Below are 12744 nucleotides of genomic sequence, written 5' to 3'. Positions count from 1 at the left end.
TACATACATACTGTTTTTGTTGTATTCGGGTCTTTTCCCGTGTAGGATTGTTTCCTACAATTTCACATTAAATATATATATATTTAATGTGAAATTGTTCAACCACTGAAGAGCTTAAACGTGATAAACAAAGTATGTAGGAATCAAAATAGCTGTAACATAAATGGGCTTACTTTGCCTTGTGTGAAATATCATTTTCTCATATTAACTTCAGTACATTACTTTCTTTGATCCAAATGTAGCTTGCCTTAATGACTAAATGGGGAATAAACAAGGCTGAATGTCTCTGCACAGATTTCTCATTAGGATTCTAATATCCCGGGTTTTTTTTTTCTATCATCCACCTGTTTTCTCTCTGGATCACTAAAATTGGTCGAACTATCAATAAGGAAATGGGGCTAGACAAAATGATGATTTAACTCAGAAGATCAAAGCTTTAGAATAAATTTCTCTTTTCACGATCTTTGTTAATCATTGTTGTACTATGTTATATTCATGAGTAACTCTTTTCCATTCAAAAATCTACAAAACTAGCTCACAATAAAATCAGGCTTTAATTAAGTAATTAAAACAGTATGTTCATAAACATCAAAAATATGATTCAGTAAAATGAATGAAATGGCATATTTTTTGTGGGGATTCCCCATTCATCCTCATTTGTTTACTTATTTGGATTTATAGGCTACCAAATCCAAAGACTTGGGTAGCATAACAATTAAAACAGCATAGCAGCTACAATTTAAAAGAGTGAGAGGGTTTCCTATGGGTTGTGAGGCCTATGTATTTCAGCTCCTTGCCCATGAGCAGCAATAAATATCTCCAAAAATCTGGAAAAAGCTCAGAAATACACCTAGAGGAAAATGTGTAAATGGAGAAAAGACCAGACTTTGAGATAAAAGATTTTGTGGGAAATAGTTTTACTCCGATGCAAAGTTTTACTGAGATGAGGACAGCTGTGAAGCATGGCTATCAGGCCACTCTTTCTTATTTCTTGCTGCTGGAGAGAGAGATAAGCCCTTCCATTTGTTAGAGAGTGGAAGAGAGAGGGAGGGAGAGGGCAGTGGCAAAATTCAATTTTTTTACTGCCGGTTCTGTGGGCGTGGTTTGGTGGGCGTGGCAGGGGAAGGATACTGCAAAATCCCACCCCAGTCCGGGGCCAGCCAGAGGTAGTATTTGCTGGTTCTCTGAACTACTCAAAATTTCTACCGGTTCTCCAGAACCTGCTGAATTTCACCCTTGTGGGAAGGGATGGGGAGGCAGAGGCAGAGAAAGGGAGAAAATAAACATTATGACATGTTTGACCAAATTTAAATATAATTATTGTTATTGTTGTTCTTATTTTTCATTGTTATCATGAAAACAAATGATATTGGCATCTTTTCCTGTATTTCTTGCTTAGTTCCGGTTAAAATCTAATTTTTAATGTCTTTCCCATTGGCTGAAAAAGGCATGTAAGAATTCTTAGTTGGCTGCATAGAATGTTTTACGTGGTTTCTGTGTTTATTTAGATGTTGCTTTAGATTTTATTTTTCCATGGCAGAGGTGACATTCCTAAACTCACTGTTCTAGACAAAGTAATTTTAAAATAAAGAGCAATTGGAACTAAAATACATATGTTGGAAGAATAAATACTAGAGGAGAATGTAGAAGAAAGTTATTGAAACCTGTGCCTGAGTGCAGTTCTTTTGTTTTGCCTGGCATCTCTGTGTCTTAAGATCCAGCTGAATTATATATTAGAGAGAGCTGCTGTGGTAAAGAATAGTCTTTTACCAACTAAACAAAGTAGAAGCCAATAAATCAAAGTCTGTCAACTGAAGGCATGTTTTTTCTTTGTCATGACTTCATCACCCTTTTTGTTTCCTTCAATCCTTTCAGCCTCTTGTTTGCTTCAGAGTTTCAAGTTATTTTTTACTGTGTCTAGAATAATAATCTATCATTGCACCTGTTAATAAGAACAGGCAGAAGGAAGACACAGGTGAAATTTACTTCAGTGCTACTGACTAGCTATCGTCTACAAGAAATCTGACAGCCATCCCATTGGATTTTTCCCAAGTCAGCTTGATTTGAGTCTAAAAGAGGAGAATAGGGTTACTACAGCTATTTTTCTCCCTAACTAAAATAAGAAAAAATGCCTATGTTGATATTCTCCAGTACTTCTGCAGTACAAAAGCAGAAGCACAGATACACTTGTACAAAGTTAGCACCCACCCTTTCCTAGAAGAATGAAATATTTTGGGAAATATTAAAAAGGCAGAATATTATATTTGCCCTAAAAGAGAAATAGAAATCTTAAGGGAGACAGAAACTCAGCCCCAGCTCCCTGCCCCCAGCAGATATTTGGTGCCCATTAAGGAAGACTGGGCCATCCTGTCCACAAGACCTTCAGCTCCAGGGTGATGGGATTAAAATACGACCCTCCAGGATATAATAGGATTATATACCAAAAGACACAGAGTCCAATGCATTGCATCACCCAGCAATTTCAACCAAACTTATCTCAGACAAGCATGATCCCACATGGCCCCACAGGAATCTGACAACAGCCAATAGAATAAATGTTCTTGCACAGAAACAGGAAGTTCAAGTGCAAAGCCCAAGAGAAGGTATAAAAGCCACCCTCTCTCAACTCCATGTTGTCAGCTACCCAGAATCACATGTTTCTGCTTCATCAATAAATGGACCAGCTTTCCAATCAGTCTCCAGCCTTCATTTTGTCTCCAGTGCCTTTCCCCCAGCTTGGAACTGAACCAGATGGATACTTCGTCCAACACACTGGTTCAAAACTAAGTATATTCAGAGATAGGAAAAAGTTCTGGTATTTAAAGTGTTTTTTAAATAGCCTTTTTCAGATATGTATGTATGTATGTGTGCACTTCTTTTTGGTCACAAACCTCTTCCATCAAGATACAGCCTTTATTTTAGTCATTTATCCATATCGGCTTTATTATCTTTACAGCTAATCCTGGTTTTATGACTGTTTGTTTAATGATGGTTTGATATTATAGTGGCCTCTGAAAAAGTAATTCAAGAACGACCTGTACTTACAGAGTGCATTTTACTAGTTTTCTCTCAAATACCATTTATCCTATAACTGGTCCTCTAACAAAATCCTATAGTTAATGTAAAAATCTGGACACCATAGGACACTTTCCTTTCAGTATAAGTGTAAGGACATATTGAACCAGTAAAACATATTGTTGAATTGAACTACACCCAATTCAAACAATGGTGTTAGCAATAGCAATAGCACTTAGATTTTATTTATTGCTCCAAATACTTTACAATACTCTCAAAGGCTCTGTGTATGTCTCTATGTGAATATCAAAAACATCAAGATGATGAAACCTTTGTTTTCTAAAGTTTTTTTATTTTTTTCATTTTCATAACATATAACTACACGTATACTATTACATAGCCAACATCGTATTGTATTATTAAATGTTTACATCAATTCATCTTACCATCAACTCCCAAAAACAATTATTGGCTCTTCTGCTCTCCATACACCATATTTGTCACTTTCTTCTCCCTCTCTCTTCCCCCTCCCTACCTCCTTTCTTCCCTCTGTCACCCTTCTCTTCTCTACTTCCCCTTCCTCTGTCCTTCTCCTCTCTCCCCTTTCCACTCCTCCTTTTCTCCTCCTCTCCCCCCCATGCCCTCTCTCCTATCCGTCTTCTCTTCTTCCCTTACCTCTCTCCTCTACTTCACACTCTTCATCTCATTTACTTGGTGTATTTCAGCTTCTGAGCAAGCTCCATTTTATGTTGATAGAATTTATAATTCCTTTTCAGTATACATATTTAATTTAACATATGTCTTCCTCCTTTTTTAAAAAAGAGAGAACAAAAAGGTATACATATATAGTCATTATACTTTTAAACACACACACACACCCCTGCCTAATCTTGGCCGAGATGTAGACCTGGTTACAATTCCCAGCTATTCTCATCATTATGTTTATATAATTATACATTCTTACATGCCCCCACTTTGTAATTCTGTCTTTAAATCTCAATAGTTTCCCATTGTAAGTATATTTCATGTTCCCTCTCCATTTTTCCATATCTTGGTTTAGATTACCCTTAATTGTCTATAAACAGCAATCCTTACTGTTCAATGTTCATTACAATTCCCTTAATCTACTATACAGAATAACAAGCAGTACACATCTCACTTTGTTCATCATCTTAAAAGTTCTATATATGTCCATGTTTCATATATTTTAACCCATGCTTAATTATTATTCTATTGTCATATTCAATCAATTAGCAACTCAGTTTAATTATCATGTATAAAAGTGAATCACAAACCTCTGCTTTAAAATCTCCCGATATCAGTTTCATATTTATCCATATTCCATATGTTTTAGCCTTTATTTAATTATCTTTCCATTATCATATTCAGTCAGTTAGCAACTCCATTTTATTGTCATATTTAGGAATAAACCCCTTAGCTTTATTTTTTCCCATATAATAATTTCTAGTTGTCTGATTTTTTTCCTAGTAAGTCTTTTGTCCCACTTCTCAATTCCTGCCTTCTCCCTTTTCTTTGTTTTGACATGTCCATCCTCTTCAATTTTCTCCATGCTTCCATCAGAAAGATCTTTTATATTTCCCTTTGTTGTGATATAACCTCCTATTTCAATTTTGCTTATGCCATTGCCAACCTCCAAAACATCTTTTGTCTTTTTATTCCCTTTTGTTGGGATAGATCCCCCCTTTAGAATTTCCCCCATACCACTGCCAAGCTCTATGGAGTTTTTTGTCTGCTTTTTATTTCTCATCGTTTCTACCCCTGCATTGTCTCTCCTCCTTACTTCCTTCTCTTCTTCCTTAAATACCTGCTTCTCTGAATTCAGAATTCTATTTAGGCTTGATTTTAATGATTTATGCATATTTTTTATATTTTCACATAGTTCTTCAAATTCTCACCTTTCCATAATGTTCAGTCCCAAAGTTAGAGTTAGTTATACAATTCTTATTTCAGAATTCTGATCCACCTTAAATTTATCTACTTCAGCTGCTGTGGGAAAGAGCGACGGGAGCCATCTTGGTCTTTTGTTCTTTCTTAATGTCCAGTTCCAAAATTTCAATTAGTCGTACTAATATTATTTCAAAATTCTGGTCCACCTTAAATTTAGTTAATTCAACTACTGTGAAAACAGAAGAGAAGCTGGAGCCGTCTTGATCTTTTGCAGACAAAAAAGAAAAAAAAGACTTCATATTTCCCCAGTTCTTGATTTTGTTATTATTTTTCCTTGATACTTTCCGCTTCTTGTTGGCTATAATTTCTCAAAATATATTAATTGGAACAAACTTGCATACAGCCAAATTTGGGTATGTTTCTCTTCCCTCCTGCTTTTCCAAGTTCTGCATTATGGCAGTTGGTTAATTAAAATTTCCCACACAGGCAAGATTAGGTTATCAGTTGTCAGTAAGGAGATGGTGCTTTTTTCTTGATCTTTCTCCCTTGTTGCATCCCAGTTCTCATTAATTGGGATGAGATATGTTTAAGATATGTTAGTTAAAAAACACTCAGACGAAGCAAATCTTCTCATTCCTAGACTCCTTTAAAAATGCAAACTTTTCAAGACCAAAACCAAATTTAGAGTTTGTGTTTAAGTGGGTTGTGTTTAAGTGGGTATGTCACTACTCTTCTTTCTCCTTCCTATCCAAATTATTTCAAGCAAATGACTGTTTTTGGGGCTGGTGATTTAACCTTCCATTTTTCCCCTTCTTTCTTTTCGCAAAAATCCTGATCTGTCCATCAATATTATTTTGCTCCCAAGATTCGTTGCCTTTTCCAAATTTTGATTTATAACTGTGGGTTAATAGATCTTACCAGGCTTTCATCTGGCCTCTGCACACTCCTGTTCAGCTGCTTTTGCCTGGAGCCAGCTCTTGTGCAGCCATGTTGCCACGCTGCCACCCTGGCTCCGATTCAGAGGGCAAATCTCTTACCTACAAGGGACCTGTTGCACTCCCTCTGTGTCTGATGAGATGCTGCCCCTTCTTCACACACCCACACACCCACAGAGGGATTCTGATCCAAAAATAGATCTTGGAGAGTTTGTGAGACAGGGTTCATGTGAGACTCTTCAGAGCTCACATCCCCCATGTCTGTCCAGCTGGAGAACTTCAGGTCGACTCTCAAGATGATGTAACCTTTAATCAGAACAGTGTGATAGCACTTTAGACATATATACCACTTCACAGTGCTTTACATCCCTTTCTAAGCAGATTACAGAGTCAGCATATTGTCCTCAACAATCTTTGTCCTCATTTTACTGACCTTGGAAGGATGGAAGACTGATTCAACCTTGAGTTGGTGAGAATCGAATTGCAATCAGTCAGCAGAATTAGCCTGTAATACTGCATACTAAGCACTGCACCAGCTCTTTTTTTTATTAAAGCCCGTGTGTGTGTCATCTTGCTTTATTGTGCAAACAACCTGTTTCATTCATAAAATGTTATGTGGACAATGACTATGTTTCATTAGTACCTCCTCTCCTTATCAATACTTGCATTTCACCCCTTAAAATACCAATTATTTTCTAACCAAAGAAAATGTATGAAAGAAGGGCAGGAAATAAGCCCATTTCCTCCATATTGGTCTGTCCTGAAATATTGCGCAGAGTAAAGAAGTCAGCCAGTTCATTTTGCACCAGGATAGGCTCTTTCTTTCTTAAACTCTTGGGTTTGGAGAATTTTGGCTAGGAAGAAGAAATGCCCTTCCTCCCTTTCTTTTCAGTGGTGTTTTGAAATAGATTGAAAGCTAAAGCAGAGCTTCTTTTTTAACATTTTTAAAAAATGGACAAAAGCTACTGCATAGGCTTACCAGAATTAAATTTAATTTAATTTGTATGCTACCAGACTCACAGCAATTCTGGGCGGTTGAATGAAACAGAAGATGTATTATACCTTTTTTTCAGCCAAAAATTGTTTGAAAAACAAGCTGAAAGAAGAATAAACAACAAGAAGATTCTCAAAAATATTATATTGGCACAATATGAAATATGGATATAGTGGCAGCTGTTTTTTTTACCTTAAGCATCTATCCAACATATGCCCAAATAATTTAGCTGCTGACCAAAGAAAACTGTTGCAATGAATTAAACCTGTCAGCATATGCATGGACAGTGGTCAGTGATAATATATGTATTTAAAAACTATTTTTCTTCTTTAGGAGAATCCCCCCTTTCTCTCCCTCTCTTCCCTCCCTCTCTTCTTCTCTCATCTTTCTAGCTATTACAGTTTATTTTTAAGTGTGTGTGTGTGTGTGTGTGTGTGTATACATACCATATTTTTCGGAGTATAAGATGCAACTTTTTCCCACAAAAAAGAGGGTGAAATTCTGTGTGTGTCTTATACACTGAATACAGCATTTTTGGCCTACTGAAACCCCAGCCCCTTTGTAAAAATGGACGTGCAGAGGGTTGGGAGGCTTGCAAAGTGCTCCTGGCGGCTGGGGATGGCAAAAACAAGAAAAAAACAGACTGTTTTTGCTTGTTTTTGCTCCCTCCCCAGCCCCCAGGAGCACTCTACAAGCCTCCCAAAGCTCTGCATGCCCCCCCTTTTTTTGCAAAAAAGGCCCATGTTTTGCTCATTTTTGGACCACCCCCCTCCTAGCCCCCAGGAGCACTCTACAAGCCTCCCAAAGCTCTGAATGTCCTTTTTTGTTGCAAAAAATGGCTCATTTTTGTGAAAAACGGTCCGTTTTTGCTCATTTTTGCTCCCCCCCCCATCATTTTGCCTCCCCCAGGAGCACTCTACAAGCCTCCCAAAGCTCTGCATGCCCTTTTTTTGTAAAACAAACAAACAAACATGTGCAGAGGGTTTGGGAATCCTACGGAGTGCAAAAACCTTTTTTTAAATTTACTTCTTCAAAATCATGGTGCGGTAATATTAGGTTTCCTCTGACCAGTTGTGTCTCATTTTAGGGGATGGTGCTCCTCTCTGTTTCCCAGCTGAGGGAGCTAGGATTCTCCAAAGATATTTCTGTGGTCATGTAGCCAGCATGACTGTATGCCAAGGCACAAGGAATGCTGTTACCTTCCCACATAAGTGGTATTTATTTATCTACCTACATTTGCATTCTTGCCGACTGCTAGGTGGGCAACAGCTGGTGCAAGACTTGGAGTGTAGTACTTGGATCTTTAACTGCCAACTTAACTAGCCCAGTGTCTTCACTGCTAGACCACCATAGCTCTGTGTGTGTTTGTATGTGTATAAAATGTATATATATTTTAAACATACTTCTAAATATAGTTTTATAAATACCTGCTTCCCTTGTGCAAGAGGTCAAGCTAGAGCTTACAGTAATGTAGCTTCTTTAACTTTTTAACCATAACAGCCTTCCTTCCTTCCTTCTTTCCTTCCTGGCATGCCACCTCACTCCCAAATAAATTGGGGAAAAAAAAGAATCAAAATGATAACAGTTAGCAACATAATTGTAGTTTTTAGCTCCCATTTAGTTCATCAAAAGCTCAACCACTGATTTTTATATTACATGCATTTCTGGATTGCTCTTAAAGGTAAATGTAAAGGTTCCCCTCGCACATATGTGCTAGTCGTTCCTGACTCTAGGGGACGGTGCTCATCTCCGTTTCAAAGCCAAAGAGCCAGCGCTGTCCGAAGATGTCTCTGTGGTCATGTGGCCAGCATGGCTAAATGCTGAAGGTGCACAGAACGCTGTTATTTTCCCACCAAAGGTGGTCCCTATTTTTCTACCTGCATTTTTACATGCTTTCACATGACTAGGTTGGCAGAAGCTGGGACAAGTAATGGGAGCTCACTCCGTTATGCAGCAGTATGGATTCAAACCGCCGAACTGCTGACCTTTCTGATCGACAAGCTCAGTGTCTTAGCCACTCAGCCACCGCGTCCCACTCTTAGCAATGTCTTAAATATCCTATGAAAATTAATGAAGGATTAAACTTAACATTGGAGGCAAGTCCTTCTGTCCACTGCACAGAAATTTCTAGCCTTTCTTGCTTTTCTAAGTGTGGAGGACCAATAGCATGATCTACTGCAGGGGTGTCCAAACTTGGCAACTTTAAGACTTGTGGACTTCAACTCCCAGAATTCCCCAGCCAGAATAGCAAGAAATTTTTTGCTGGCTGGGGAATTCTGGGAGCAGAGCTGGCTGGGGAATTCTGGGAGTTGAAGTCCACAAGTCTTAAAGTTGCCAAGTTTGGACACCCCTGATCTACTGTCAGCCCCAACAGATTAGACAGGAATCAGTTCCAAAGGCTAAGACTAAAACTGTGTTTAATAAAAGTGGTTATAATGGAATCTTACAAGACTGATGTGTTCCATTAGTGAACAATTTTAGCTAGAGTGTATTCAACGCTGCATGTTTATTTCTAAATATGCATAAAAACACTTTTCCTGGGAATGTTGTCAAAGTGAAGTGACAGTTTCTTCTGATCGTGTATACAGGCATGCTCAGAGGATTGGGAAAGGTTTCAAAGCAACTCCAAAATGCCAACTTTACAAACACCTCTCCAAAGTATTTGCACGGCTCTATAATTTATTGAGCTAATTATTGCTGTGGTGGATTAATTTTAATAAATCAGCTCTAATGGTTATTTTCCTAAAAGCTGTTTTTGACATGCTTCTGATGCTCATAAATCACTCAGAAAAAGTAAGAAGTCACCCACACGAAGCTCCCACCAAATGGCCAGGAATGCCATTTGTTTTAAGGAGTTTAAGATTGCAGTATCTTAAGTTTAAGATAATGAGTTTAAGATTGCAGTATAGAATATTTTAAAATAGTTTGTTACTGAATTTTTATTTCAAAGTACAACCTGTATAAAAAGGCAACAATAAATAGAAAACATGCATAGTAAAGAGCAGTGGTGGGTTTCAAATTTTTTTAGAACCTTTTCTGTAGGCGTGGCCTGTTTTGTGGGAGTGGCTCGCCAGTCATGTGACCAGGTGGGAGTGGCTTGGAAGTCATGTGACCCAGTGGGCGTGATAAGGTGGTTAAAGTCATTTGATTGGGTGGGCATGGCCAACTCGATGTCACTCACATGGAAGGCTGCTCCTTGCCCCTACCCTCCCAGCCACTCCTCGCCTCATCTTGCATGTTATGGTGGGAGAGGAAGCATTTTCAAAGTCACCTTCCCTTTGATACTAGCCCATAAGATGAGATTTTGCTGTCAAGAGACCCCCTGCTTTAGCCCTTAAATGGCGGAGAGAAGCCAAACTTTTTACCCTCCATTCACAGAGGAGCTGCTGCTCCCTTTATGCCCCCCCTGTCCCCCTCCCTCCTTGGGGGGGGGTTGAAGTACCTGAAAGGAACAGGCAGGTGGCCACAGCTCCTCTGAGAAGACTTTTCTGAGAAGGGAAAGTGCTCTGGTCAGGTGCACCCAAACTGGTGGAGCTCCCACCCGCTCGGAGCAACCACACGGCTCACCTGCACTGGTTGTCTCCCTGGTGACAGGCGGGCAGTTGCAGGTGCTCCACCAGTTGCAAAAACGCCAAGGGGGGCAGCCTTGAAGGGCTTGTTCCTCCTTCCCCTTTTCCTCTCAGCCCTGCAAATCCAGAAATCTCCCCTCCTCCAAGCAGCAACTGAGACTGTGCAGGGAGGAGGGGGCAGGAGAAGATAATCAGACAAGAGGAGCTGAAAGCTAGGAAAGACACCGCAATCCCAATTCTGCAGCAAGAGGAGTTTCTGCAAAATGGAGGGGGAGGGGGCAGTTGCAGCTTCCAAAAACTTTTTGCTTTTAGGCAGGGATGTTGGCCGGCACTTTCTTCAATTACCGCTCACCACTGATGCCCCTTTGGCCGCCGGCTGCAGCCCTGCTGGTTGGCTGGGCAAATGAAATGGGTGGGCTGGGCAAGCATGGTGTGGACAGGCGGAGCAAGAGAATGAGCGAGCGGTGACCGGGAGGGTGGGGGGAGGAAGTGAGGGGGGCAGGCGGCAGGCCTTACCATTCCGATACGGGGTATTCGGAGGACCCAGTACGTAAATGCATACCGGATTTCTGGAACCAGTTCACACATTCTGGACCTTACCCCCTGAAACCCACCACTGGGAAAGAGATATGTAACCTACTTAAATATAGGTACAATTGTACAATTCAGTCCAATGTCCCTTTCACCTACTTTTTCCAACCAGGATGATGGCCAAATTGTGTGCCAGAACTTCAAGAAAAAAACCAAGCTCTCTTCGAAACTCTATCAGTCACCTGGGGCAGGCCGATCTCTTAGGCCCTGATTCCCTGTAGTGAGGTATAATTAATGAATAGTTTCCAAGATGAATTAAATTCTGTGTTAGACTTATTTTTTAAATATGAAGGTTTTTTAACCAGGATGAATACTCCCATAATTAGTTTGCTAAATATGGAATTTTATGTGACTTTTTAAATAAGAGGCATAAAGTATTCATACCATATACACAGGGGTGGGATTTAGCCAGTTCGGACAAAACGGTAGCTACAATTATCAGCTGACAGCAAATTGGTTCTCTCTGACAATCAGGTTGGCCCGCCCACCCTTGTGCTTTATTTACCTATACCCTGTCAGCTGATTAGCATGGCAGAGTGAATTGCCGCACCTCAGCTTACATTACTTTTTGGGGAATAACACAGCTGAGCTGCTAACACCAGACATGTCACCAGAAGGAAAAAACCAAAACCAAAATCACATCTCATTTATTTTGGCCATGTCATGTGGGGGAATTCACTGGAGAAAGCAATTATGTTGGGAAGAATTAGCATTAAAATGAAACCAGGCCACCGAAAACCACAATGGCTGGGCACTATCAAAACTGACACCCACCAGAGCATAGAAAAATTGAAAGAAGCAGTGCAAGATCAGAAAATGTGGAAAAAGACCTGACGCATAGAATTGCCAAGAGTTGGACCTGATTGAATGGAGTATTAAACTATTACTTAAATTACCTCAAGTATTTACTTAAAGTAAAGTAAACTTTAGAGCCATGGCGACGCAGTAATTAGAATGCAGTACTGAAGGGCTAACTCACTGCTGACTCAATTTCAGTTCTGAGCAGTTCAAGGATTACTCAGCCTTCCATCATTCCAAGGGTGTGTAAAATGAGGACCCAGATTGTTGGGGATAATATACTGACTCTGTAAATTGCTTAGAAAAAGCACTGTGAAACGATATATAAGTCTAAGTGCTATTGCTATTAAAATATTTTATCTTTGTTTTTATAAGATTAAGTCTTGCAATCTTGCAATGAGTTATTACCTCTTTCTTTGTGTTTTTTGTATATTCACCTTCATGAAATAAGTATTTAATACTGAACTGGGGGGACAATAAGTCTGGGCTAATTCTTTTTTCTGATTATTTCATACTATTAATATATGTACATAGTTAAATAAGCCCGTATAGGTTGTGCATTTCTCTGCATCCATTCAAAGATATTTATGCAAACCATGCGAGAGAGTTGCTTTAGCCATAATTGATATAATCCCATTTGCAATCCAAGTTAAACAGCAGGCTTGATAATATAGTTTAAAATTTAATACTGTCAATCCAAATATAGAATATTTTTAACTGCTTTAACTAATATGAATCTGGAGGCTGAGAAGAAAGTAAAGAGTATATTGAGCTATATACACAGCTTCTGTACAAAAACCTACATTAACACAGTAGCAACAGCATTTAGATTTATATTCTGCCCCATAGCACTTTATAGCACTCTCTGGTAGTTTACAGTGTCAGAATGTTTTCCCCCATTAATCTGGGTCCTTATTTTACTGACCTTGGAAGG

Source organism: Natrix helvetica, assembly GCF_964273705.1.
Source record: "Natrix helvetica genome assembly, chromosome: 4".
NCBI classification, from domain to species: domain Eukaryota; kingdom Metazoa; phylum Chordata; class Lepidosauria; order Squamata; family Natricidae; genus Natrix; species Natrix helvetica.
Note: the sequence above shows the minus strand (reverse complement) of the source record.